General features: G+C 47.9%; 1 protein-coding gene across 6 annotated transcripts in view; it reads left to right on the top strand.

Moving 5' to 3' along the window:
* CCDC166 (coiled-coil domain containing 166) overlaps positions 1-26916 on the top strand; it is a 50420-nt gene that overhangs the window by 13988 nt on the left and 9516 nt on the right. The window contains exons 1-2 of one of the 6 annotated variants that reach the window (XM_063921124.1): positions 18477-18607; positions 22110-22323. The exons of 1 other annotated variant lie outside the window; for it this stretch is intronic. The gene's annotated coding sequence lies outside the window, so the exon portion shown is untranslated. 4 more of the 6 variants (XM_063921125.1, XM_063921127.1, XM_063921123.1 and 1 more) reach the window with 4 other exon arrangements.

Genomic DNA, 26916 nt, shown 5'->3' with positions numbered 1-26916 from the left:
GATTGGCTGATGGAACCCACTTAGACATAAGTCAGAGGGGGTTTCTGGCATTCGGGGGAAAGGGGTCCCATGTGAAAACATGGGGCCCCTTTCAGTTCGTGGTCGGGTGTCCCGTTTTTTTATTTTTACAAGTACGTGGATTACAAATGGATTATCCGAGGAGCCCTCTACACTGGATTTGGTGAGTAGGATTTTTTCCACAGGTACACCATGGATTCTACATGGAGAAGAGGACCGACCCTCGTGTGAACATAAGGTAAGTATGTGTATATGGTGGTGTGTATGTATGCATTAAAGTTATACTTTCAAGGTGTGTGTAATGTCTTTATTGGGGTATTTTTTTAGTAGTAGTACTACAGGTACCAGCGGGCCCGGTTTTCCGCCGCATGCTGGTACTTGTGGTTCTCCAAGTACCAGCTTGCGGGGGACGCTTGCTGGGACTTGTAGTACTGCTACTAAAAACAATATTCATTACTTTCAACAAAGGCTATCAGCCTCCCATCCGCTGCCCATTGGATGGGGGGACAGCCTCGGGCTTCACCCCTGGCCCTTGGGTGGCTGGGGGGGGGACCCCTTGATTGAAGGGGTCCCCACTCCCCCAGGGTACCCCGGCCAGGGGTGACTAGTTGGATATTTGATGCCACGGCCGCAAGGCACTGTATAAAAGTGACCCCCGGCTGTGGCATTATCTGTCCAGCTAGTGGAGCCCGGTGCTGGTTTCAAAAATACGGGGGACCCCTACGCTTTTTGTCCCCCGTATTTTTGGAACCAGGACCAGGCGCAGAGCCCGGTGCTGGTTGCTTAAATATGGGGGAACCCCTGTCAATTTTTTCCCCATATTTTTGCAACCAGGGCCGGCTCAAAGAGCCCGAGGCTGGTTTGGTTTAGGAGGGGGACCCCACGCATTTTTTTGGGGGGAAAATTATAACATTTCCCACCCCTTCCCACTGAAAAACATGCACGGATCTCATGGATCCGTGCATGCCTATACAAACACGGGATAAAAAAGCAGGTCTGTTTTTTTTTAGCACTTTTTCACGATTTGTATTTCATCACGGCAGTGTTTGGCTATTGTCGGCAGTGTTTGTGTTTTGCACTTTTTAGTAAATTCCCGATTTCTACCAAATTGCAGGCGTATTTGACCGATGGTGTATTAATTCGTGATTTTTTCCTAGGACTTCCAAAATATTACGAATGCCCTCATCACTGCCGTAATTTTTGCTTAGTAAATTACCGAGATGACACTTTGAAGAAAAAACGGCATCTCGGTCAAAATCGGGACCTTAGTAAATATACCCTAATGAATCAGACTCTACTGATAGTACTGGCACAGAAAAAGGGTTATGCAGCCTAGAGATGCACTCTATGGGGTATATTTGTATTTTCACACAAAACTTTGCAGTTTTACCCAAGCTCGAGCGACGTTTGTCAGTTGCTCGAGTGTTCGTAGTATGATTGACAGGAAGTGGGTGTTTCTGGGCGACAACTCTGCGTTTTCAGGGAGTGTGCTAAAAAACGCAGGCGTGCCAGGCAAAAACGCAGGAGTGGCTGGAGAAACGGGGGAGTGGCTGACCGAACGCAGGGCGTGTTTGTGACGTCAAACCAGGAACTAAACAGACTGAAGTGATCGCAAGGTAGGAGTAGGTCTGCAGCCACTCAGAAACTGCATGAAATTTTTCCTGTGCAGTTCTGCTAATCTTTCGTTCGCACTTCTGCTAAGCTAAGATACACTCCCAGAGGGCGGCGGCTTAGCGTTTGCACTGCTGCTAAAAGCAGCTAGCGAGCGATCAACTCGGAATGAGGGCCATATATGGGTGAACCGGTGTCCCCATTGGGAAAAATAAAAGTTTATGTGAAATACAAAGGCAATACCCATAGTGGGTAATTCCAAGTTGATCGCAGCAGGAAATTTTTTAGCAGTTGGGCAAAACCATGTGCACTGCAGGAGGGGTCAGATGTAACATGTGCAGAGAGAGTTAGATTTGGGTGGGTTATTTTGTTTCTGTGCAGGGTAAATACTGACTGCTTTATTTTTACACTGCAATTTAGATTGCAGATTGAACTCACCACACCCAAATCTAACTCTCTCTGCACATGTTATATCTGCCCCCCCTGCAGTGCACATGGTTTTGCCCAACTGCTAACAAAAATCCTGCTGCGATCAACTCAGAATTACCCCCACAAGCTGTATTTGTACATATTTCCACATGGTGGACCGGCATTATTGGGCCGCAAATGGATAATGAAAATCCAACTTGATTGGCATTCCATTCACAGCCTACAATCTACTGCATCTGATGAATCCAACAATGACGCAGCTATTAAGGAACTTTCTAAATTGTTAGCTGCCGCACAACCCATTTTCCAACCAGGGATCGTGCGGCACATTAAAGGACATTAAGGCCAGTATAGAGTTGGATCCACATGCCGTTCCAAGGTTTTGTAAAGCTCGCACAGTACCTTATGCCATCCGACCAGCGGTTGAGGAGGAACTACGGAAACTGGAAGACTCTGGTCTACTCTCCCCAGTGGAGTGGAGTGAATGGGCTACGCCCATAGTTCCGATAGTAAAGAAAGACAAAATGGGAAGTATCCGTATTTGCGGAGATTTCAAAATTACAATAAATCCAGTACTACGGACTGCGCAGTATCCTTTGCCTAAAATAGAGGACATCTTTGCAGCTCTCTCAGGGGGCGACCGCTTCTCCAAAATTGACCTAGCTCAAGCGTACTTGCAAATGGAAATTGAGGAGGCATCTAAGAAATATTTAACCATCAATACTCACAAAGGTTTATTACAATATGGGGTATATGCAATTAGCGGCGAATCGCGGCAATTTTTCGGCCGTTTTTTAATTCGACACAATTCGACCGTCTAATTCCGGCAAGTGGGTGCCAAAATTCAACATATTTAATAAAAAACGGATTCGACAGTCCCGCTGTCGAAAAACGGCCGATTTGACGGATTTTGATCCGATTTTTAAAAAAACGGAAAAAACGGTAAAAAAACCCGAAAAAAAATTGCGTGGGGTCCCCCCTCCAAAGCATAACCAGCCTCAGGCTCTTCGAGCCGGTCCTGGTTCTAAAAATCCGGGGGGGGGGAAATGACAGGGGATCCCCCATATTTTTAAAACCAGCACCGTGCTCTGCGCCTGGTGCTGGTGCAAAAAATACGGGGGACAAAAAGAGTAGGGGTCCCCCGTATTTTTTACACCAGCATCGGGCTCCACTAGCTGGACAGATAATGCCACAGCCGGGGGTCACTTTTATACAGCGCCCTGCGGCCGTGGCATTAAATATCCAACTAGTCACCCCTGGCCGGGGTACCCTGGGGGAGTGGGGACCCCTTCAATCAAGGGGTCCCCCCCAGCCACCCAATGGCCAGGGGTGAAGCCCGAGGCTGTCCCCCCCCATCCAAGGGCTGCGGATGGGGGGCTGATAGCCTTGAGAAAATTTAAAGAATATTGTTTTTTCCAGTAGTACTACAAGTCCCAGCAAGCCTCCCCCGCAAGCTGGTACTTGGAGAACCACAAGTACCAGCATGCGGGAGAAAAACGGGCCAGCTGGTACCTGTAGTTCTACTGGAAAAAAATACCCAAATAAAAACAGGACACGCACACCGTGAGAGTAAAACTTTATTTCACACATGTCGACACACACATATAGGCACTCTGCTGATTGGCTATGCTCGTCTGAGCTGTCAGACAGCGCATCGCAAAGCCTCTCCATTATATTCAATGGTGGGAACTTTGCGTCAGCGGTGAGGTCACCCGCGGTCAGCGGCTGACCGCGGGTAACCCCACCGCTGACCGCAAAATTCCCATCATTGAAACTAATGGAGGGAGCTGTGCGATGCGCTGTCTGACAGCAGACGCGCATACAGCCAATCAGGAGAGTGCCACGAAGTAGTGCTTCCTGATTGGCTGAAGAGACCTTTCTGCTGACCGCGGGTGACCTAACCGCTGACGCAAAGTTCCCACCATTGAATATAATGGAGAGGCTTTGCGATGCGCTGTCTGACAGCTCAGACGAGCATAGCCAATCAGCAGAGTGCCAGGACGTTGCGCTCGCTGATTGGCTGAAGAGACCTTTCTGTGACAGCAGTCACGGGGGGGTCTCTGCATTCGTGGAAAGAGGTCCCATGTGTAAACATGGGACCCCTTTCAGTCCGTTTGGTCTGGGTGTTCTTTTTTTTTTTTTTTTGCCAAGTACGTGGATTATAATCTGGACACTGGATTGAGGTGAGTATAATTTTATTCACAGGTACACGTGGATTATACTTGGACAAGTGGACAGAGGTCGGCGTGTGAACATAGGTAAGTATGTGTGTGTCGACATGTGTGAAATAAAGTTTTACTCTCACGGTGTGCGTGTCCGGTTTTTATTTGGGTATTTTTTTCCAGTAGAACTACAGGTACCAGCGGGCCCGTTTTTCTCCCGCATGCTGGTACTTGTGGTTCTCCAAGTACCAGCTTGCGGAGGAGGCTTGCTGGGACTTGTAGTACTACTGGAAAAAACAATATTCTTTCAATTTTCTCAAGGCTATCAGCCCCCCATCCGCAGCCCTTGGATGGGGGGGACAGCCTCGGGCTTCACCCCTGGCCCTTGGGTGGCTGGGTGGGGGGACCCCTTGATTGAAGGGGTCCCCACTCCCCCAGGGTACCCCGGCCAGGGGTGACTAGTTGGATATTTAATGCCACGGCCGCAGGGCGCTGTATAAAAGTGACCCCCGGCTGTGGCATTATCTGTCCAGCTATTGGAGCCCGATGCTGGTGTATAAAATACGGGGGACCCCTACTTTTTTTGTCCCCCGTATTTTTTGCACCAGCACCAGGCGCAGAGCCCGGTGCTGGTTTTCAAAATACGGGGGATCCCCTGTCATTCCCCCCCCCCCCGGATTTTTAGAACCAGGACCGGCTCGAAGAGCCCGAGGCTGGTTATGCTTAGGAGGGGGGACCCCACGCAATTTTTTTTCGGATTTTTACCATTCCATTTAAAAATAAATAAAAAATAATAATAATATTTTTAAAAATATATAAATAATACTTGTGCCTCCAAAATAGACAAACCAAGTACCTAATCCCTTCTAATATAAATAGATATGCTATTACCCAAAAAAAAAAACACAAAAAAAAACATGTTTTAATTTTTTTTTATTAGATTCCCCCACCAAAGTGTGGCGGATTGAAAATGACGAATTTACTGTCTAAAAGCACTGTTGTCGAATTTCCAAACTTCAATTGAATACTTTTGGCGAATTGCCGCATTTGTACCATTGCAGAAATGTCAAATTTGACAAATGTCGAATTTCAAAAATTCGAATTTGGAAAGTCCGTTTTTTTGAAGGAAAGTACTGAATTGCATTGTCGATTTTTATTTTTTTTTGGCGAAAAAGTCCCGTTTTTCGACATTTTCGGGAATTCGACCGCAATTGCATATACCCCTATAACCGTCTTGTGTTTGGACTTTCTTCTGCCCCAACATTATGGCAGAGAGCAATGGATGAAGTCCTACAAGGGATACCAGGTACGCAATGTTACCTGGATGATACAATTGTAACAGGCAAAGATGATGTGGACCATTTAAATAATTTGGAAAAAGTATTAACCCGACTACAGGAATATGGACTCAGAGTAAATAAACATAAATGTGCATTTTTCCAAGAAAGCAATTCCTATGGTGGACATGTGATTGATAGAGAAGGCCTGCACAAATCAAATGATAAAATTGAGGCAGTACTACAAGCACCCCAGCCACAGTCTGTGGGGGTCATTCTGAGTTGATCGCTCGCTAGCTGCTTTTAGCAGCCGTGCAAACGCTAAGCCGCCGCCCTCTGGGAGTGTATCTTAGCTTGGCAGAAGTGCGAACGAAAGGATCGCAGAGCGGCTACAAAAAAATGGGTGTAGTACGGTCTGCCGGCGGTCGGGCTCCCGGCGACCAGCATACCGGCGCTGGGAGCCCGACCGCCGGCTTACCGACAGTGTGGCGAGCGCAAATGAGCCCCTTGCGGGCACGGTGGCGCGCTACACGCGCCACGCTATTTTATTCTCCCTCCAGGGGGGTCGTGGACCCCCACGGGGGAGAATAAGTGTCGGTATGCCGGCTGTCGGGATCCCAGCGCCGGTATACTGTGCACCGGGATCCCGACAGCCGGCATACTGAAGACCACCCCAAAAAAATATTGTGCAGTTTCTGAGTAGCTTCAGACCTACCCAGCGCTTGCGATCACTTCAGACCATTCAGTTCCGGATTTTACGTCACAAACACACCTTGCGTTCGGCCAGCCACGCCTGCGTTTTTCCTGGCACGCCTGCGTTTTTTCGAACACTCCCTGAAAACGGTGAGTTGCCACCCAGAAACGCCCTCTTCCTGTCAATCACTCTGCGGCCAGCAGTGCGACTGAAAAGCTTCGCTAGACCTTGTGTGAAAATACATCGGCTGTTGTGAAAGTACGTCGCCCGTGTGCACTGCACCGCATGCGCAGAAGTGCCATTTTTTTCCTTACTCGCAGTGAACATTTTCAGCTAGCGATCAACTCGGAATGACCCCCTGTGTCACAACTGAGATCTTACCTGGGCCTAGTTAATAATTATCAGAAGTTCTTACCAGACCTCTCCACAGTAATACACCCGCTAAATGCCCTACTACAGAAAAATGCACCGTGGAAGTGGACAAAAGACTGTGATAAAGCATTCTCAGAAACAAAAAGATTGATTACATCTGATAAAGTCCTTACTCATTTTGATCCGAAACTACCCATCAGGCTGGCGTGTGATGCGTCACCTTACAACATTGGAGCAGTGTTCTCAAATCAACTGAGAGCATACTTGCCGATATTGCTGACCCCTCCTCCGGGAGGGGGCAGCCTGATCGGCGAACAGGGGAAAGTGTCCGGTAGTAAGGGAGCGTGATGGCATTAAACATGTCATTGTGCTCCACCCCCCGCTATCCAGTGCCGAGGAAACAGGTGCTAGAGAGCAGGGGGCGGAGCTACAATGATTCGATTCAGCACGAATTGTGTCATCGGGTCCCCCTCGTACCGCCCACTGGTGATCCGTTGTGGGCAGCCAAGGGAGATTGTGGTAGCCGGCGGCGGATGCGGGACACTTGCCTACCTCTCTGGGGGGGGGGGGGGGGGAGTGTCACCCGATTTTCGGGAAACTCACGGCCATTCCGGGAGGGTAGGCAAGTATGACTGAGATGGTAACGAGAACACAATAGCGTTTGCTTCACGGTCTTTGACAGTGGCAAAGATGAATTATGCACAAATTATCCGAGAGGCCTTAAGTTTAGTATGGGGAGTGATGAAATGTCATAAATTTTTGTATGGGCAAAAGGTTTACATTAATTACGGATCATCAACCACTGGTATCAATTTTTAACCCCCACAAGGGAGTCCCAGCCATGACTGCTGCTCGGCTTCAACGTTGGTCATTATTCCTGGGTGCTCATACATACAACATTGAGTTTAAAGGAACAAAACTACATGGCAACGCTGACGGTCTATCGCGTTCTTCCTTGCCCCAAAGTGAGGTGGACAGTGATGGAGACCCTCTGAAAGTGTATCACAATATGTTGATGGAACAGCTACCTATTGCCAATCGGGAAACAAGCAAAGACCCGGTACTATAAAAAGTAATGGACTTAACTCTCAATGGTTGGCCTAAACATGGCGATGCTCAATATTACGGGTTTTCGGGCAGGAGAGATCAGCTTTCTGGCTGTCAAGGAACTTTATTGTGTGGGTCCCGAGTGGTAATACCACCTAAACTGCGAAACAGAGTTTTGGAAAATTTGCATGAGGGTCACCTAGGCACAGTAAAAATAGGATTTTGGTTACCTACCGGTAAATCCTTTTCTCGTAGTCCGTAGAGGATGCTGGGGTCCATATTAGTACCATGGGGTATAGATGGGTCCACCAGGAGCCATTGGCACTTTAAGAGTTTAACAGTGTGGGCTGGCTCCTCCCTCTATGCCTCTCCTACCAGACTCAGTCTAGAATCTGTGCCCGAGGAGACGACATACTTCGAGAGAAGGAAATACACGGATAGTGGCCAGATTCATACCAGCTCACACAACAAGGCAAATCCGGCCAACATGCCGGATAAACTCAGCAACAGCTGAAACAGTACTGAAACAGTAAAAACGCAGAACTTACCTAGGAACCAGGCAGTACTGAACTAAATAACCACTGCAGGAAAATGAAGCACTGGGCGGGTGCCCAGCATCCTCTACAGACTACAAGAAAAGGATTTACCAGTAGGTAACCAAAATCCTATTTTCTCTTACGTCCTAGAGGATTCTGGGGTACTTATTAGTACCATGGGGATGTACCAAAGCTCCCAGAATGGGAGGGAGAGCGCGTAGGTTCCTGCAAAACTGCTTGACCAAACTTGAGGTCATCAGAGGCCAAAGTATCAAACTTGTAAAACTTAGCAAACGTGTTCGATCCAGACCAAGTAGCCGCTCGGCAAAGCTGAACAGCAGAGACACCCCGGGCAGCCGCCCAGGAAGAACCCACCTTACAAGTAGAGTGGGCCTTAACAGATTTTGGACACGGCAATCCTGCCATAGAATATGCATGCTGGATGGTGAACCTGATCCAGCGTGAAATCGACTGCTTCGAAGCAGGACACCCAATTTTCTTGGGATCATAGAGGACAAACAGAGAGTCAGAGTTTCTATGACGAGCCGTCCTCTTCACATAAATCTTCAAAGCCCTCACAACATCCAAGGCCTTTGAAGCAATTGAGGAGTCAGTAGCCACTGGCACCACAATAGGTTGGTTGATATGAAAAGCTGACACAACCTTACTGACGAGTCCCGAGTTCCGCCCTATCTTCATGGAAGACCAGATAGGGACTTTTACAGGACAAAGCCCCCAATTCCGACACGCGTCGAGCAGAAGCCAAAGCCAACAAAGTGACCACCTTCTACATGAGAAATTTGCTTTCAGCATCCTGTAGAGGCTCAAACCAATCCGATTGCAGGAACTGTAATACCACATCAAGATCCCATGGAGCCGTTGGCGCCATAAAGGGAGGCTGGATGTGTAGAACCCCTTTCAAAAAGGTCTGAACCTCAGGGAGGACAGCCAATTGTTTTTGGAAGAAAATGGATAAAGCTGAGATCTGGACCTTGATGGAGCCCAATCTCAGGCCCATATCCACACCTGCTTGCAGGAAAAGGAGAAAACGTCCAAGTTGAAACTCCACCGCAGGAAATTTATTGGATTCACACCAAGACACACATTTTTTCCAAATTCGATGGTAATGTTTAGATGTTACCCACTTCCTAGCCTGTATCAGGGTAGGAATAACCTCGCTCAGAATACCCTTCCGAGCTAAGATCTGGCGCTCAACCGCCATGCCGTCAAACGTAGCCGTGGTAAGTATTGAATAAGCGAATGGCCCCTGCAGTAGAAGATCCTCTCGAAGAGGCAGGGGCCTTGGATCTTCCAGCAGTAGATCCAGCAGATCCGCGTACCAAGCCCTCCTTGGCCAGTCCGGAGCAATGAGGATTGCCAGAACCTTTGTTCTTCTTATAAGTTGAAGAACTTTTGGAATTAGAGGAAGTGGAGGGAACACATACACTGACGTGAACACTCACGGTGTTACCAGTGCGTCCACCGCCACTGCCTGCGGGTCTCTTGACCTGGAACAGTACCTACGCAGCTTCTTGTTGAGGCGGGAGGCTATCATGTTTATGTGAGGAACCCCCCACCAACCGGTTACCTCCTCGAACACCTCCGGGTGGAGGTCCCACTCTCCTGGACGGAGATCGTGTCTGCTGAGGAAGTCTGCTTCCCAGTTTCTACTCCCGTAATGAAGATTGCTGACATCGCCACCACGTGCCTTTCTGCCCAGAGGAGGATTCTTGTCACCTCTGACAGTGCAGCCCTACTCTTCGTTCTGCCTTGTCGGTTTATGTAGGTCACTGTGGTCACGTTGTCCGACTGCACCTCAACAGCCCGATCCTGCAGAAGGTGTGCTGCTTGAAGAAGGCCGTTGTATACGGCTCTTTGTTCCAGGATGTTTATCGGGAGAATGGATTCTTGACTCGACCACCTTCCTTGGAAGGTTTCTCCCTGAGCGACTGCTCCCCAACCTCTTAGACTTGCATCCTTCAGCCTTCCAGAAGGTGTGGTAGTTGTAGCCACCAGAGGAGCGAAATCCTGGCTTTCGGTGACAGATGTATCTTCTGGTGCATATGTAGGTGAGATCCCGACCACTGGTCCAAGAGATACAGCTGAAAGGATCGAGCATGAAACCTTGAAACCTTCCGTACTGCAGAGCCTCATAGGAGGCAACCATCTTCCCCAGAAGGCGGATGCACTGATGAACCGATACCCGGGCAGGCTTCAAGACATCCCGGACCATTGTTTGAATCACCAATGCTTTCTCCACTGGTAGAAACACCATCTGCACCTCCGTGTCAAGGATCATCCCCTGGAAAGACAGCCTCCTTGTCGTCTCCAGATGAGACTTTGGATGGTTCAGGATCCAACCGTGCTCCTTGAGCAGATGTGTCGTGAGAGCAATGGATCTTAACAACTCTCTGGATGATGCCTTGATCAGCAGATCGTCCAGATACAGAATTATGTTCACCCCCTGCTTGCGGAGGAGAACCATCATCTCTGCCATCACCTTGGTGAAGACCCTCGGTGCCGTGGAGAGACCGAACGGCAATGCCTGAAACTGATAGTGATCGTATGACAGCGCAAACCTGAGGTAGGCCTGATGCGGTGACCAAATGGGAATAAGGAGGTACGCATCCTTGATGTCCAGGGACATCAGGAACTCCCCCTCCATCAGTCCTGAGAACTGCTCTCAGAGACTCCATTTTGAATTTGAAGTCCCTGAGATAAGGGTTCAAAGATTTCAAGTTTAGAATTGGCCTTACCGAACCATCCGGCTTCGGTACCACAAAAAGGTTCGAATAGTAACCAAAGTTCCACTGATGAGGCGGAACTGGAACAATGACCTCGGACACTACCAATTTCCGGATAGCGTCCAGAATAATCGCTCTGTCTGCCGGCAAAGCTGGCAAGCCTGATTTGAAGAATCGGTGAGGTGGGAGAGTTTGAAACTCCAGCTTGTACCCTCTGGACACTATATCTTGTATCCAAGGGTCCAGGCCAGACGACACTCAGACGTGACTGACATGCCGGAGTCTTGCTCCCACCTGACCTTCCTCCAGGCTGTGCGGTCCACCGTCATGCTGAGGACTTTGAGGCACCAGAAGCAGGCTTCTGGTCCTGGGAACCTGCGGGAGCAGGCTTTCTGACTTTAGCACGACCCCCTATAAAGAAGGTGTGAGAAGGCTTGTTCTTTCTAGGCCTCGCGGGCCGAAAGGACTGTGACCTGGTGGGAGTAAAAGGCTTCTTCGTAGCCAGTGCAGCTGAGGGGAGAAAAAGAGACTTACCCGTGGTAGCCGTAACTAGTGCCTCCCCAAACAGAGCCTGACCTGTATAGGGTAGGAGGATCTCCGCAGCCATGGAACCCAGATCCTTCATGGATTCTACCAGGAACCCTGCAGAATCCTGTATGTTACGTAAAAACAAATCAACGTCATCTTTATCCATCGAAGTCAAGTCCTCCTGCAGAGTGATTGTCCACTTTGCTATAACTTTTGAAATCCATGCACAGGCAATAGTAGGCCGCAGTATAGCCCCTGAAGCTGTGTATATGGATTTGAGCGTAGCATCCACCTTGCGATCCGCCGGGTCCTTCAACGTGGTAGATCCCGGGACTGGTAAAACCACCTGTTTTGACAGCCTGAAGACAGGGCGTCAACTATAGGTGGAGACTCCCATTTTTTTCTATCATCTTCCAGGAAGGGAAAAGCAACCAGAACCCTTTTAGGGATTTAGAATTTTTTCTCCAGGTTTTCCCAGGCTTTCAAATGTAGCATTTAGTTCCTTAGATGCTGGGAAGGTGAGAGGGGCCTTCTTACTATCCGTGAAAAAGGCCTCCTCAACCTGCTAAGGAGGTGTGTCATAAATATGTAACACATCCCGCATGGCTTCAATCATCAACTGCACCCCCTTAGCAAGTGATGCCGTCCCCCTTGACACATCCCCATCACCGTCTGCTGTGTCAGAATCGGTATCCGTGTCATCCTGCATAATTTGGGCAAGAGCACGTTTGTGAGAAAGTACCGCAGGGGGCCCCGAGGGAGCAGTATCAGACCATACTGCCATAGAGGACTGCAATACCTGAGTAGCATGCTCAGTCCTTGCAACTCTTTCGGAAATCTGAGAAATAGCCCCCCTAAGAGAGGCTAACCACTCCGGTTCTCTAGCTGGGATCTGCGCTGCAACAGTGCAATCCTGATTACATGGGAGGGGATCTTTCTGTGAGGATAAATCCTCTGCAGCATATGAGACAGAGTCTCTAGACATGTTTGCTTGTACACCCCACATACACACAGGGTACAGGGCAGACAGAGTTCCGTCCCCCCCCCCCCCCCAAGAATGGCAGAGAGACACAGAGATTGGAGCCAACCCACACACAGCGCTATTACAGGTATAGGGAGACCCTTACCAGCGCTGACTGTGTCCCTTAATAGGTGACACAGTCTAACACAGCCTCCCCTCCCTTCTACAACCCCCTGGTACCATACAAATAGCTGGAGTTGCTCCGGAGGGACTGTTCTTCCACTGGCAGCGTGTCTGCAGGCAGGAAAATGGTGCTGAACGCTGCTGGGTCCGCACTGAGGAGAAGCTCCGCCCCCTTAATGTCGCTGTCTTCCCGCTCTTCCAAGATTATAGTGGCCTGAGGATTTAATGCTGGCTGAGATCCGCAGACCCCGACAGGCTTGGAGGTCAATGTAGGGTTAAGGCGCTGGCTCAGGGCGCCCCTCACAGCGCCGCACTCAAGTACCACTGAGCCATCCCGGGGGGCGCAGTAAATACTGCGCTCCTACACTGATGCCGCCATCTTCACACCTACCCCCCCCGCTTGCTAGGGGGGTCGGTGATTCACTCGCCACAACTTCAGCTCTGCAAGGGGGTGGCAGCATGCTGCTGGGGTGAGCGATCCCCTGCGGCGGGTAGCGACCTATCCCCTCTGGAGCTCAGTGTCCAGTCAGCAGAGACAGTGGCTGAGACCTCGCAGGGCGGACACTGCATGCCCTCAGTCCCTCGATGCAGGGAGGCTGTTGCCAGCAGCCTCCCTGTAAAATTAAAAACTCTAAAATAAACTTTTACTAAAGAAGCTCTGTAGAGCTCCCCTAGCTGTGACCGGCTCCTCCGGGCACATTTTCTAAACTGAGTCTGGTAGGAGGGGCATAGAGGGAGGAGCCAGCCCACACTGTTAGACTATTAAAGTGCCAATGGCTCCTGGTGGACCCGTCTATACCCCATGGTACTAATATGGACCCCAGCATCCTCTAGGACGTAAGAGAAAATGAAGAATCCTGCTAGAAGCTATGTGTGGTTGCCAGGAATTGATGGTCAAATTTAAACTTTGACAAAAGGATCTGAAGAATGTCAAAGAGTTCAAAATTCACCACCTTTAGCCCCGTTATACCCCTGGGAATGGCCATCCTCTCCATGGTAGCGGGTACATATTGACTTTGCTGGGCCACTCATTCAAAATGGCCAGAGGTAATAAAGATGAAATCCACTACTTCTGAGAAAACAATTGCTGTGCTGCGAACCGTCTTTGCCAGAAATGGTCTACCGGAGGAAGTGTGCAGTGACAATGGGCCACAGTTTGTGTCCATGGAATTCAAAAAGTTCATGCAAGACAATAGAATTAAACATTTTACATCAGCTCCACACCATCCAGCCACTAACGGTTTGGCTGAGAGATTTGTACAAACATTCAAAAAAGCTATAGAGTCCATGCACCATGAACATCTACCTTTGCAACAGAAGATTGACAACTTCTTGTTTACATATCGTAGGACTGAGCACTCCACTACCGGTCAGCCTCCTGCGCTGCTCTATACGCAACGGAACTTACGGTCTCAGTGGGACTTGATAAAACCGGATGTAAGGCGGAAGGTACATAACAAACAGTTGCAATCAGTTTATCAGAAACCTACTCGGTTCTTCCACATTGGCCAAGAGGTTCTGGTCCGTGATTACAGAGGATACAAATGGCAATCGGGAATGGTTTCTTCCAAATCCGGCCCTCTGATGTACGTGAAGTTGGAGGAGAATTGTGGCGTCCCCACATTGATCAAATAATTGAGGCTGGGAGGCAAATTGACTGTACGTCGACTGCTGGACATAGCCAAGCCAGTGATGTGGGTGTTTATGTATACCCCTCTGGAACTGATAAAAAGACTGTTCCCAAATCTGTTATGGAGTCACCTGAGCATGAGGTTCCCTTAGTAACAACTGATCCTGAACCTTCTAGTGTGATTTCTGTGGAGCAGCCAGTCACTCTGGGAGTGGGACATCGGTATCCAGATAGAGTTTTGTAAGGCACCTCACAGACTTGATTTGTAGCCTTCTGGGGTAACGTATACATTGCTTAGTGCTAACATTTTCATGTCTGCATTTATCTAAGTTGGGAGGAGTGTGGTGTATATAATTCCAATTGAGAGATATATATATATATATATATATATATATATATATATATAATATATATATATATATATATATATAATATATATATGTGTGTGTGTTCTGGTGGAAGGTTACAACGGATCTTATTTTGTATTTGTATTAGTTGATGTATGAATCTCTTTCTGTGTTCTTTGGTTTCCGGTAGTTCTCCAGTAAAGAAGCATGAACACTCCCTGTGTCCTGGGTACATAAAAACTCTTATTGAAATATAAGTAACAGATTTAACAGTCACCATCTTCTGAGGGAGGAACAATTTCTTCAGATATTCCCCACCACAGAGCTATGGTAGACTGGCCTGTACTTGCTGGGGAAACCACCACAGAGGTACGGTAGACTGGCCTGTACTTTCTGGGGAAACCACCACAGAGGTACGGTAGACTGGCCTGTACTTGCTGTGGAAACCACCACAGAGCTATGGTAGACTGGCCTGTACTTGCTGGGGAAACCACCACAGAGGTGAGGTAGACTGGCCTGTACTTGCTGGGGAAACCACCACAGAGCTATGGTAGACTGGCCTGTACTTGCTGTGGAAACCACCACAGAGCTATGGTAGACTGGCCTGTACTTGCTGGGGAAACCACCACAGAGCTATGGTAGACTGGCCTGTACTTGCTGCGGAAACCACCACAGAGGTATGGTAGACTGGCCTGTACTTGCTGGGGAAACCACCACAGAGGTATGGTAGACTGGCCTGTACTTGCTGGGGAAACCACCACAGAGCTATGGTAGACTGGCCTGTACTTGCTGGGGAAACCACCACAGAGCTATGGTAGACTGGCCTGTACTTGCTGGGGAAACCACCACAGAGCTATGGTAGACTGGCCTGTACTTGCTGGGGAAACCACCACAGAGCTATGGTAGACTGGCCTGTACTTGCTGGGGAAACCACCACAGAGCTATGGTAGACTGGCCTGTACTTGCTGGGGAAACCACCACAGAGCTATGGTAGACTGGCCTGTACTTGCTGCGGAAACCACCACAGAGGTATGGTAGACTGGCCTGTACTTGCTGGGGAAACCACCACAGAGCTATGGTAGACTGGCCTGTACTTGCTGGGGAAACCACCACAGAGGTGAGGTAGACTGGCCTGTACTTGCTGGGGAAACCACCATAGAGGTGAGGTAGACTGGCCTGTACTTGCTGGGGAAACCACCATAGAGGTGAGGTAGACTGGCCTGTACTTGCTGGGGAAACCACCACAGAGGTGAGGTAGACTGGCCTGTACTTGCTGGGGAAACCACCACAGAGGTATGGTAGACTGGCCTGTACTTGCTGGGGAAACCACCACAGAGGTATGGTAGACTGGCCTGTACTTGCTGGGGAAACCACCATAGAGGTGAGGTAGACTGGCCTGTACTTGCTGGGGACCAGGGGATGGGGGCCCTAATAAAATGGGTGTACCAGGCCCCATGATTTCTGTTGCTGGTCTTGCAGCTTAGTGCAGGTGATTGGAAAATAGGGGGGATCCCACGCTACTTACCCCCCTATTTCCCAATACCAGCCTAGGCCCAGAGGCCTGGAGCTGGATAATGTTACACAGAGCCTGAGCAGATCCCTAAACTCGCCAGAAGCCGGTCTCTTTACTTGAATGTTTTTTTGCGTCCGCTTTACCAGCGTCAGAATCTAAACTTGATATATAGAAATACGGGGTTACTATTCTTTTATTTAAGTCAATGAAAACCACTTTTCTATGAATGCTCCTTCATCAGACGTGCTGTCCTGAATGAAGTGTTGACAGATGATGATGCTTGTAGCTCTGAATATTACGCTATACACGTATAGGTATGGTATATAGTTATATACAGTATAGAGAGCACAGCTGACACATATCCCAATTTCCACGGACAGGCAAACATTTTAAAGATTTGTCCCTGGAATTTCTATCCATGTAGGCGGCCATTGCTGCTGGTGACTGTCTGTTGGAGCCTCATTGTCTGGGTGTGTTACCTGTATACCTGGTGGCCATTGCTGCTGGTGACTGTCTGTTGGATCCTCATCATCTGGGTACCTGTATACCTGGTGGCCATTGCTGCTGGTGACTGTCGGTTGGATCCTCATCATCTGGGTACCTGTATACCTGGCAGCCATTGCTGTATGCCTGGCGGCCATTGATGCTGGTGTCTGTCTGGTGGAGCCTCATCATCTGCCTGTGTTACCTGTATACCTGACAGCCATTGCTGTATATGTGACGGTCATTGCTGCTGGTAACTGTCTGGTGGAGCCTCATCGTCTGGGAGTGTTACCTGTATACGTGGCGGCCATTGGTGCCGGTAACTGTCTGTTGGACCTCATTGTCTGGATGTGTTACCTGGATACGTGGCGGCCATTGCTGTGTGCCTGATGGCCATTGCTGCTGGTGACTGCCTGTTGGAGCCTCATCGTCTGGGTGTGTTACCTGCATACCTGGCAGCCATTGCTGTATACCTGGCCGCCATTGCTGTGTACCTGGCGGCCATTGCTGCCGGTAACTGTTGGAGCCTCATCATCTGGGAGTGTTACCTGTATACGTGGCGGCCATTGCTGTATACCTGGTGGCCATTGCTGCCGGTAACTGTCTGTTGGACCTCATTGTCTGTCTGGCTGTGTTACCTGGATACGTGGCGGCCATTGCTGTGTGCCTGATGGCCATTGCTGCTGGTGACTGCCTGTTGGAGCCTCATCGTCTGGGTGTGTTACCTGTATACCTGGCAGCCATTGCTGTATACCTGGCGGACTCTGCTGTGTACCTGGCGGCCATTGCTGCCGGTAACTGTTGGAGCCTCATTGTCTTGGTGTGTTACCTGTATACCTGGCAGACATTGCTGTATTCCTGGTGGCCATTGCTGCCGGTGACTGTCTCTTGGAGCCTCATTGTCTGGGTGTGTTACCTGTATACCTGGTGGATATTGCTGTATACCTGGCGTACATTTCTGCTGGTGACTGTCTGTTGGAGCCTCATCATCTGACTGTGTTACCTGTATACGTGGCAGCCATTGCTGTATATGTGGCGGCCATTGCTGCTGGTAACTGTCTGGTGGAGCCTCATTGTCTGGGTGTGCTACCTGTACCTGGCGGCCATTGCTGCTGGTGACTGTCTGTTGGATCCTCATCATCTGGGTACCTGTATACCTGGCAGCCATTGCTGTATACCTGGCGGCCATTGATGCTGGTGTCTGTCTGGTGGAGCCTCATCATCTGCCTGTGTTACCTGTATACCTGACAGCCATTGCTGTATATGTGGTGGCCATTGCTGCTGGTAACTGTCTGGTGGAGCCTCATCGTCTGGGAGTGTTATCTGTATACCTTGCAGCCATTGCTGTATATGTAGCGGCCATTGCTGTATACCTGGCGGACATTGCTGTTGGTAACTGTCTGGTGGAGCCTCATCGCCTGGGAGTGTTACCTGTATACGTGGCGGCCATTGCTGTATACCTGGCGGCCATTGCTGCTGGTGACTGCCTGTTGGAGCCTCATCGTCTGGGTGTGTTACCTGTATACCTGGCAGCCATTGCTGTATACCTGGCGGCCATTGCTGTGTACCTGGCGTACATTTCTGCTGGTGACTGTCTATTGGAGCCTCATCATCTGACTGTGTTACATGTATACGTGGTGGCCATTGCTGTATATGTGGCGGCCATTGCTGCTGGTAAGTGTCTGTTGGAGCCTCATTATCTGGGTGTGTTACCTGTATACCTGGAGGCCATTGCTGTATACCTGATGGCCATTGCTACTGGTGACTGTCTAGTGTAGCCTCATCGTCTGGGTATGTTACCTGTATACCTGGTGGCCATTGCTGTATACCTGACGGCCATTGCTGCTGGTAAGTGTCTGTTGGAGCCTCATTATCTGGGTGTGTTACCTGTATACCTGGTGGCCATTGCTGTATACCTGACGGCCATTGCTGCTGGTGACTGTCTGTTGGAGCCTCATTATCTGGGTGACAGTTGAAGAAAAAAATGGTTTAAGTCATTTTCAGCAGCTGGAAGTATCTGGGTGTAATCAGGTCACCCCGAAATCAGAGGGATTCCGGAGACCACATCACAGGTATCACACACAGTGGCCAAATGCCAACCAGGACGGGCCTGGGTAATTATTACCCAATACCCCCCCCCCCTCCTCACCACCACTGACTACACTAACTGACACCACTACACTAATATACACTGCTGCACTAACTCACACCACTACATCACATATATATATACACCACTACTACACTAACTCATACCACTACATCACATATATATACACCACTACTACACTAACTCACACCACTACATCACATATATATACACCATTACTACACTGACACCACTACATCTCATATATATACACCACTACTACACTAACTCACACCACTACATCACATATATATACACCACTACTACACTAACTCACACCACTACATCACATATATATACACCACTACTACACTAACTCACACCACTACATCACATATATATACACCACTACTACACTAACTCACACCACTACATCACATATATATATACACACCACTACTACACTAACTCACACCACTACATCACATATATATACACCACTACTACACTAACTCATACCACTACATCACATATATATACACCACTACTACACTAACTCACACCACTACATCTCTATATATACACCACTACTACACTAACTCACACCACTACATCACATATATATACACCACTACTACACTAACTCACACCACTACATCACATATATATACACCATTACTACACTAACTCACACCACTACATCACATATATATACACCACTACTACACTAACTCACACCACTACATCACATATATATACACCAATACTACACTAACTCACACCACTACATCACATATATATATACACCACTACTACACTAACTCACACCACTACATCACATATATATACACCACTACTACACTAACTCACACCACTACATCACATATATATACACCACTACTACACTAACTCACACCACTACATCACATATATATACACCACTACTACACTAACTCACACCACTACATCACATATATATACACCACTACTACACTAACTCACACCACTACATCACTAACTCACACCACTACATCACATATATATACACCATTACTACACTAACTCACACCACTACATCACATATATATACACCACTACTACACTAACTCACACCACTACATCACATATATATATATACCACTACTACATTAACTCACACCACTACATCACATGTATATATATACACCACTACTACACTAACTCACACCACTACATCACATATATATACACACCACTACTACACTAACTCACACCACTACATCACATATATATATATACACACCACTACTACACTAACTCACACCACTACATCACATATATATACAACATTACTACACTAACTCACACCACTACATCACATATTTATACACCACTACTACACTAACTCACACCACTACATCACATATATATACACCACTACTACACTAACTCATACCACTACATCACATATATATACACCACTACTACATTAACTCACACCACTACATCACATATATATACACCATTACTACACTAACTCACACCACTGCATCACATATATATACACCACTACATCACACATATATATATATATATATACACACTACTACTACTACACTAACTCACACCACTACATCACATATATATATACACCACTACTACACTAACTCACACCACTACATCACATATATATACACCACTACTACACTAACTCACACCACTACATCACATATATATATATACACACCATATATATACACACCACTACATTAACTCACACCACTACATCACATATATATACACCACTACTACACTAACTCACACCACCACATCATATATATATATATATATATACATACACACACACCACTACTACACTAACTCACCCCACTACATCACATATATATATATATATATACACCACTACTACACTAACTCACACCACTACATCACATATATATACACCACTACTACACTAACTCACACCACTGCATCACATATATATACACCACTACTACACTAACTCACACCACTACATCACATATACAGTATATACACCACCACTACATCACATATATATATACCACTACTACACTAACTCACACCACTACATCAGTGGTGTATATATATATACACCACTACATCACCACTACACCACTACATCACATATATATACACCATTACTACACTGACACCACTACATCTCATATATATATACACCACTACTACACTAACTCACACCACTACATCACATATATATATACACCACTACTACACTAACTCACACCACTACATCACATATATATACACACCACTACTACACTAACTCACACCACTACATCACATATATATACACACCACTACTACACTAACTCACACCACTACATCACATATATATACACCATTACTACACTAACTCACACCCCTACATCACATATTTATACACCACTACTACACTAACTCACACCACTACATCACATTTATATATACACCACTACTACACTAACTCATACCACTACATCACATATATATACACCACTACTACATTAACTCACACCACTACATCACATATATATACACCATTACGACACTAACTCACACCACTGCATCACATATATATACACCACTACATCACACATATATATAGACAAGGATTTACCTTGCTTTCGAAATAAAAGACCGATGGCATGTTTCACAAGGGGCAGAAATATACGCGACATGGTGGTCCACACTGACATCACTGGCTTCAACCAAACAACAGCGGAACCACATTTTATGACAAGACCACCTGGTTGCTATAAATGCCCACGATGCACTACCTGCAATCATATGCTCACAGGCAGCTGCTTTCAACATCCACATACTAATCAGAGCTTTCAGATCAAGTTTGCATTATCATGCCTTTCCACCCATGTAGTCTACATTATAATCTGCCCATGCAACAAGTACTATGTGGGCAAAACCACACGGACAGTACGAGAACGTATGGCCCTCCATCGTTCAGCCATCAGTAAAGCTTTAAAGACCAGGGTGGCCGAACAACCTGTGGCTCGCCACTTCCTTACTGCAGGTCACACTCTAGCGCAATTAAAACACATTCTGATCGATCACATACCAGTGTCCATCAGAGGAGGCGACCGCGATGGTAAACTGCTCAAATGCGAGAGCAGGTGGATTCACGTCCTAAACACTGTAGCCCCTGACGGAATGAATGAGAGACTTAATTGGAATGTGTTCCGTTGATAACTTTGGCACAGAGTCCCCTTAAGTGACCTGCATCCTAAACATGCCAGCACATGTAACTGTTCCATCTAGTTATGCCTCATATGCTGCAAGTTTGGCCTATTGTGATCATCTGCTGCCCAGTATAGGCATATCCTATAGGAGTGGGCATTAGCAAATATGTACATTGATAAGTATTCATGCTCATTACTGTTTATGTTTATATATCTGTCGATTCATGTTCAGCCCACCAACAAATTATGCCTTTTGTGTTTGACATGCAGGCGCCTGCGGTGAGGGCCGGGGAGATGAATCAGCGGTCTCCTGCAGCTGGCACCGGCAAACAGACGCGTCGCCAGGACGACGGGACGCGTTGCCAAGGTAACCAGTGCGGATCCCGTCTGACGTCACCGGATGTGACGCACCCGTGACTTCGGTAGGCGGAAGCGCACGCCGGACCCGGCTCTCCCGCGGCGGTGACTGTCTTCCCCTATTTAGGTGAGTTTTATTTATGTGTACTGTTTGTTCTACCTGTACATGCCTGCCTTGAAAACGGTGCTAGGCACCGAAACGTCGGCACTACACGGCATTTTTGATGATGGCTTTGTCCTAATAAACTAGCATCTTTTTCATCTTTAAATCTGAGTGCCGCAGTCCTTCCACTTGTTCTATCAAATTTCTACTGAAGGCACCGCAACAAACAGATATCAGCCACGAGTGACGGTTCTTTCTTGCACACTATATATATATATATATATATATTTCTCTATCGTCCTAGTGGATGCTGGGGTTCCTGAAAGGACCATGGGGAATAGCGGCTCCGCAGGAGACAGGGCACAAAAAGTAAAGCTTTAGGATCAGGTGGTGTGCACTGGCTCCTCCCCCTATGACCCTCCTCCAAGCCTCAGTTAGATTTTTGTGCCCGGCCGAGAAGGGTGCAATCTAGGTGGCTCTCCTAAAGAGCTGCTTAGAAAAGTTTAGCTTAGGTTTTTTATTTTACAGTGAGTCCTGCTGGCAACAGGATCACTGCAACGAGGGACTTAGGGGAGAAGAAGTGAACTCACCTGCGTGCAGGATGGATTGGCTTCTTGGCTACTGGACATTAGCTCCAGAGGGACGATCACAGGTACAGCCTGGATGGTCACCGGAGCCTCGCCGCCGGCCCCCTTGCAGATGCTGAAACGAGAAGAGGTCCAGAATCGGCGGCAGAAGACTCCTCAGTCTTCTTAAGGTAGCGCACAGCACTGCAGCTGTGCGCCATTTTCCTCTCAGCACACTTCACACGGCAGTCACTGAGGGTGCAGGGCGCTGGGAGGGGGGCGCCCTGGGAGGCAAATGAAAACCTTTTTTGGCTAAAAATACCTCACATATAGCCTCCGGGGGCTATATGGAGATATTTAACCCCTGCCAGAATCCGTTAAGAGCGGGAGACGAGGCCGCCGAAAAAGGGGCGGGGCCTATCTCCTCAGCACACAGCGCCATTTTCCCTCACAGAAAGGCTGGAGGGAAGGCTCCCAGGCTCTCCCCTGCACTGCACTACAGAAACAGGGTTAAAACAGAGAGGGGGGGGCACTAATTTGGCGTTAGAAATATATAAAAAAGATGCTATAAGGGAAAACACTTATATAAGGTTGTCCCTATATAATTATAGCGTTTTTGGTGTGTGCTGGCAAACTCTCCCTCTGTCTCTCCAAAGGGCTAGTAGGTCCTGTCCTCTATCAGAGCATTCCCTGTGTGTGTGCTGTGTGTCGGTACGTGTGTGTCGACATGTATGAGGACGATGTTGGTGAGGAGGCGGAGCAATTGCCTGTAATGGTGATGTCACTCTCTAGGGAGTCGACACCGGAATGGATGGCTTATTTAGGGAATTACGTGATAATGTCAACACGCGCCAAGGTCGGTTGACGACATGAGACGGCCGACAAACAATTAGTACCGGTCCAGACGTCTCAAAAACACCGTCAGGGGTTTTAAAACGCCCGTTTACTTTAGTCGGTCGACACAGACACAGACAGGGACACTGAATCCAGTGTCGACGGTGAATAAACAAACGTATTCCTTATTAGGGCCACACGTTAAGGGCAATGAAGGAGGTGTTACATATTTCTGATACTACAAGTACCACAAAAGAGGGTATTATGTGGGATGTGAAAAAACTACCGTAGTTTTTCCTGAATCAGATAAATTAAATGAAGTGTGTGATGATGCGTGGGTTCCCCCCGATAGAAAATATGGGCGGTATACCCTTTCCCGCCAGAAGTTAGGGCGCGTTGGGAAACACCCCTTAGGGTGGATAAGGCGCTCACACGCTTATCAGAACAAGTGGCGGTACCGTCTATAGATAGGGCCGTCCTCAAGGAGCCAGCTGACAGGAGGCTGGAAAAATATCATAAAAAGTATATACACACATACTGGTGTTATACTGCGACCAGCGATCGCCTCAGCCTGGATGTGCAGAGCTGGGGTGGCTTGGTCGGATTCCCTGACTAAAAATATTGATACCCTTGACAGGGACAGTATTTTATTGACTATAGAGCATTTAAAGGATGTATTTCTATATATGCGAGATGCACAGAGGGATATTTGCACTCTGGCATCAAGAGTAAGTGCGATGTCCATATCTGCCAGAAGATGTTTATGGACACGACAGTGGTCAGGTGATGCAGATTCCAAACGGCACAAAGGTGTATTGCCGTATAAAGGAAGAGGAGTTATTTGGGGTCGGTCCATCGGACCTGGTGGCCACGGCAACTGCTGGAAAATCCACCGTTTTTACCCTAAGTCACATCTCTGCAGAAAAAGACACCGTCTTTTCAGCTTCAGTCCTTTCGTCCCTATAAGAGTCATATCTGCCCAGGGATAGAGGAAAGGGAAGAAGACTGCAGCAGGCAGCCCATTCCCAGGAACAGAAGCGTTCCACCGCTTCTGACAAGCTCTCAGCATGAGGCTGAGACCGTACAGGACCCCTGGATCCTACAAGTAGTATCCCAGGGGTACAGTTTGGAATGTCGAGACGTTTCCCCTGCGCAGGCTCCTGAAGTCTGCTTTACCAAGGTCTCCCTCCGACAAGGAGGCAGTATGGGAAAAAAATTCACGAGCTGTATTCCCAGCAGGTGATAATTAAATTACCCCTCCTACAACAAGAAAAGGGGTATTATTCCACACTATATTGTGGTACTGAAGCCAGAAGGCTAGGTGAGACCTATTCTAAATCTAAAAAAATTTGAACACTTACAAAGGTTCAAATCAAGATGGAGTCACTCAGAGCAGTGATAACGAACCGGGAAGAAGGGGACTATCTGGTGTCCCGAGACATCAGGGATGCTTACCTCCATGTCCCAAATTTGCCCTTATCACTAAGGGTACCTCAGGTTCGTGGTACAGAACTGTCACTATCAGTTTCAGACGCTGCCGTTTGGATTGTCTACGGCACCCCGGGTCTTTACCAAGGTAATGGCCGAAATGATGGTTCTTCTTCGAAGAAAAGGCGTCTTAATTATCCCTTACTTGGACGATCTCCTGATAAGGGCAAAGTCCAGGGAACAGTTGGAGGTCGGAGTAGCACTATCTCGGATACTGTTACAACAGCAGGGGTGGATTCTAAATATTCCAAAATCGCAGCTGATCCCGACAACAAGTCTCCTGTGCTTAGGGATGATTCTGGACACAGTCCAGAAAAAGGTGTTTCTCCCGGAAGAGAAAGCCAGGGAGTTATCCGAGCTAGTCAGGAACCTCCTAAAATCAGTGCATCATTGCACAAGGGCCATGGTAAAAAAAATGGTGACTTCCTTCGAAGCAATTCCAGTCGGCAGATTTCATGCAAGAACTTTTCAGTGGGATCTGCTGGACAAATGGTCCGGATCGCATCTTCAGATGCATCAGCGGATAACCCTATATCCAAGGACAAGGGTGTCTCTCCTGTGGTGGTTACAGAGTGCTCATCTTCTAGAGGGCCGCAGATTCGGCATTCAGTTTTGGATGTTGGTGACCACGGAGGCCAGCCCGAGAGGCTGGGGAGCAGTCACACAAGGAAAAAATTTCCAGGGAGTGTGATCAAGTCTGGAGATTTTTCTCCACATAAATATAGCTAAGGGTAAATTTATAATGCTCTAAGCTTAGCAAGACCTCTGCTTCAAGGTCAGCCGGTATTGATCCAGTGGGATAAAACATCACGGCAGTCGCCCACGTAAATAGACAGGGCGGCACAAGAAGCAGGAGGGCAGTGACAAAAACTGCAAGGACTTTTCGCTGGGCGGAAAATCATGTGATAGCACTGTCAGCAGTGTTTCATTCCGGGAATGGAAACTGGGAAGCAGACTTCCTCAGTAGGCACGACCTCCACCCGGCAGAGTGGGAACTTCATGGGGAAGTTTTCCACATAATTGTAAACCGTTGGGAATTACCAAAGGTGGACATGATGGCGTCCCGTCTGAACAAAAAACGGGACAGGTATTGCGCCAGGTTAAGAGACCCTCAGGCAATAGCTGTGGACGTTCTGGTAACACCGTGGGTGTACCAGTCGGTGTATGTGTTCCATCCTCTGCTTTTCATACCTAAGGTACTGAGAATTATAAGACGTAGAGGAGTAAGAACTATACTCATGGCTCCGGATTGGCCAAGAAGGACTTGGTACCCGGAACTTCAAGAGATGCTCACAGAGGACTTATGGCCTCTGCCGCTAAGAAGGGACTTGTTTCAGCAAGTACCATGTCTGTTCCAAGACTTACCGCAGCTGCGTTTGACGGCATGGCGGTGGAACGCCGGATCCTAAGGGAAAAGGCATTCAGGAAGAGGTCATTCCTACCCTGGTCAAAGCCAGAAAGGAGGTGACCGCACAACATTATCACCACATGTGGCGAAAATATGTTGCGTGGTGTGAGGCCAGGAAGGCCCCACGAAGAAATTTCAACTCGGTCGATTCCTGCATTTCTTGCAAACAGGAGTGTCTATGGGCCTCAAATTGGGGTCCATTAAGGTTCAAATTTCGGCCCTGTCGATTTTTCTTCCAGAAAGAATTGGTTTCAGTTCCTGAAGTCCAGAAGTTTGTCAAGGGAGTATTGCATATACAACCCCCTTTTGTGCCTCCAGTGG

Source organism: Pseudophryne corroboree, chromosome 5, assembly GCF_028390025.1.
Source record: "Pseudophryne corroboree isolate aPseCor3 chromosome 5, aPseCor3.hap2, whole genome shotgun sequence".
Classification (NCBI taxonomy): Eukaryota; Metazoa; Chordata; class Amphibia; order Anura; family Myobatrachidae; genus Pseudophryne; species Pseudophryne corroboree.
This window is presented reverse-complemented; position numbering and strand designations above follow the sequence as displayed.